Source organism: Mytilus galloprovincialis, chromosome 2 (genome assembly GCF_965363235.1).
Source record: "Mytilus galloprovincialis chromosome 2, xbMytGall1.hap1.1, whole genome shotgun sequence".
Lineage (NCBI taxonomy): Eukaryota > Metazoa > Mollusca > Bivalvia > Mytilida > Mytilidae > Mytilus > Mytilus galloprovincialis.
Window position 1 is genome coordinate 100,437,962 of NC_134839.1, and position 4,346 is coordinate 100,442,307.

Below are 4,346 nucleotides of genomic sequence, written 5' to 3' on the forward strand. Positions count from 1 at the left end.
TGTCATTAGTTATAAGTATCAGTAATTAATTCGACTCATACATGTATGATGTGAATGATTCAATTCCCTTTTATTAGCAAATTTATAGTACGTGTATTAATTTTAATATTGTTAACGTTAACTTTATTTGTTTTATAATTCAAATACATGCCTTACAAGTTTGTAGATTGACACTAAAATCACGTGATTGTTATATGTTTGTAAATGTTAGCTTCTGTTGTCGTCCGTGCAATGTTTTCATAATTGTATTATAAAGTAGAAAAATAACTTTTAGGGCAATAAATATAATTAAGTCCAGATTTTGACACACAAGAAGCAAGTATGTAAACACAAATAATACATAAATTAAACAATTATTAAACATTATTAAACAAACAATTTATATATTAAAAATGAAAGAGATCAAAAATTTGCATCGCCCGTTCCATTTCTCCCTCTCTTTTCCCATTTCTCGATTTATATTTAAGAACGTAAATAATGAAATGAATAAAAACTCATATATACGTTAAGATACGTCAACGTATCAGATACGGATACGATACGTCTTTAAATGTCCCACTCCTATTAATTGTAACTATACTGCTATGTACAAATTAGTATAATAGTCTCAGGTCATCGACAAAATTCAATAATAATTATAATTGTTAACATTACTAAAAAAACAGGTCTGTACTGTCGCCATTGTGTTATGATGATCGTACACTGACGTTGGTCAATACATTTTGACAATATGTACGGACAGACGGATTCAGTTTATTTCAAAGTGGACGTTATTCGAACAGCTTTTACATACCGCCGAGTTGAACAATATTTTGATTATTTTTTGCTTTACAAAATCGTTAAATACATGAATCAATTTAGTTTTGGCAACCAAAGGTTGGGTCGGGGGCGTGCAACCTATACATCTTCCAAATTCGCCACTTATCTTATAAAGTGTATACCGAATTAAACTATTGTAAGAAATGAGAAAACAGGGACACCCGGGAAATCGGATCATGCGAGTTAGATTATGTTTATTATAAACATTCTCTTTGATATTTTTAAACAAGCGAGACATAGTGATTCGAATTCATAGCGTTTTGAACTATTTGTATAAAGCTGCGTATGTAAAAAGTTAGAAGGTTTGACTGGAACATATACAAGTATGGTATACAGATCTAACGATTTCTTTCTTGTTTATAATAAACATAATCCAACTCATTTTAATCCGATTTCGCGGATGTCCCTGTTTTCTTATTTCTTACAATATTTTAATTCGGTATACACTTTATGAGATAAGGGACGAATTTCAAGTTCTTTTTATCGATTTCTATACAATTTTTTTCAAATATATATAAAAGTTATATAGGAAAAATGATAAGGAAGACAAAATATACAAATAAGTCGACTGTGCCGACATCCTAATAAAACTTATTGACCTTTAATTACGAGTTTTTATTTTTCCATTTCTTTGCGTTTTTACACGCCCGTCATAATTTTGACAAGACGTATTATTGTATACATCCGTCTGTCCGTCTGTCCGCCCACCTGTCCGTCCGTCCGTCCTTTCATCCGTCCGTTCCTCCATCTATCAGTCATTCGGTCCGTCCGTCCGTCCGTCTATCTATCCGTCTGTCCGTCTGTCCAGTATAAACATGTCGCACCGTAACTTGAGGACAGCTTATCTTATTTCTTAAAATTTAACATAGTTATTTATTATAATGGTCAAACGATCTGTAAACCTTTTAGTGTAAATCAAATTAAATCTTTTTGAGTTACAGGAAATGTAAGTGAAACAGAAATGTGGATTTTTTTAACATGTCGCGCCATATCGCAAAAACGAAGTATTATAACTGCATCAAACATTACATACTTCTTAGTTATATAAATCTTTTAAACTTCTGTTTACTTTTTGGTGATGTTTAAAATTTTGATTTAGAGTGATTGATTTTTTTTGGTAAAACAAAAAAGGGGGGGTCACTTATTGCGATGTATCTCAAAACCTATTTATGATTATTGTTTAAATTTTACTCACTTCTTATTAATATTAATCTTAAGATCTCTATACTTTTTGGTGATGATTCAAACTTTTATTTTAGAGTTATTGAGTTTTTTGTAAAAAAAGGATAGAGGTTTTCACATACTGCGCCCTATCTCAGAAACTATTTCTGATTATTGCATACAACTTCACTCACAAAACAACGCGCGTATTATGCGGTCATGGCGCAGCTGTTTATTGCCAGTTATGGTACAAAATTCCCCTCTTTGACAAATTTAAAATTAGTTTGAAGTTAAATGAAATAAGGGATACACCTTTCATTAGGAAACTGTCTTTTACCATAATTACCTATGTCCAGACGTGCCCGTTTAAAATAGATTTTAACGCGCCAAGTTTTTAAATTCTCGAAAGACAACGTTCAGATCCGTGTCAACGTTCCTTCTTATTAATTTGTTTGTTTAAAAAAAACCCCAAAAAACGGTTGATATATGTAGACGAAACCGGGTGATTGTGTAGTAAACAACATTGACGAAACCGGTTTATTTTAATTTGACATGACCCTTTTCTTTCGTTCCATACACGGAAATACAAGTATTTAGATGCTCATAATAACTAAATTTGCAATCTTCGTGTCAGTATCTATCTTCGCGTACCTTTCTTTCCGTACAATGTGAACAATTTAACGAGAAATTAAACAATTTCGAGGCAAGGTTCACTCAATTCGTCATTTTGACATGCATTTTTACTTATTTCTCCGTTAATATAGAACAGTAGTAGAAAATATTGCATATCACAATAGAAAATAGTTATATATATATATATATATATATATATATATATATATATTCTTTGATATCATGAAAAAAATAAGAAAATAAGGAGAAATCTATCTTTCTTCTGTCTATTGATGTTCCGTCATTGTGCCCGATGTTAGATACCATCGAGTCCGAACAAATTTTGCCGGTGTGGTTTAGACACAGTGATACAATAGCTTTTGTTTTTTATGAAGTTTATTCACTTTAACCTTTAAATTTCTTCTAGGAGAAATCTATCACTCATTGATTGCCTGACCAAAAAAATAACTTTTTTGTTGAATGAAATACATATATAAATTCACATAAACTGCATGTGATACAGTATTTATTTAATATCAATAATATATTTTCAATCTGTTCAATATAAGCACTGATTTAATTATAAAAAGTTTATTTCTGATGTTTTTAACTACTGCATGCATTTATGTTTCAAAGAATTTGCATGTTTTTCTGTGGTTATTCAGTTATAAAGAATACATTCGTGAAGACCTTTATTTAAACATCATCATTTCAATTTTTTACTTATGAACTCAAAAAAGGCAAATTTTAATAGGTAAAATGTTGAAATTTGATCAGAAATCAACTTTTAATTTTTAAATCAGTGTTTATATCAAACAAATTAAAAATGTGTTATTGATTGAATAAATACAACATCACATGCAGTTTCATAATTCCTTATTTGTACATAATTACATTTGATGTATGTTTCATTATAATACGTTATTCTTATTGGCTAACTGCACATTACATGTTATTCCTTAATCAATTGCATCACACAATAAAATATATCATTCATGATGACACGAGGTCCCAAAATAAAGTGCACAGGTGAATTAAATAAAAACTTGATAAAAATCGTGCTTTCATGATCCTAGCTAATAAATGTAATTATAAGTATTGAATGCTTCTTTTTGTAACTTTATAGGGTTGTAAAAGCGTTGACCGTGCGCACATTTTTAGAATGAAGCGCTTCCGCGCTTCATACAAAATGTACTTCGGTCAACGCTTTTACATCCCAATAAATTTACAAAAAGAAGCATTTAATTCTTAAATGTATTTCCATCATTGTCAGGTAAATTAATCAGTGAGTGATAGATTTCTCTTGCAAGAAATTTAAAGGTCCCATTGGATAAACTAAACAGAGAACAATAGCTGTTGTATTTGTTAGATGGGACAATAGAACTTACAAAAGTTAAAATGGGTAGGTAACTTGCAGGTGAATATGTGGAAAACTATGATAGGGTTCGCAATAACTTTCATATAAAGTTGCATAAAAGAAACGTCGGTTGATCAAGTAGATTACGGGTCCATTGAAAGTAAATTTGTAGATTTGTTTTTGTTTTTTTGTATTCATATTGTTTTTAAAAATGATATTGGGTATCTAGGAACACAGTTTATAATTGCCAAAAATACACCAAAATATCTCACACAGTGCATCAGATTAAATGATGAAATGGAAAATTTGAAATCTTTTTGTTATCAATACATGTATCATACTTTTGCAATGTCCGTCAGACGACCTTATCATATCTTCTTTGAACAGGTTGAAATCT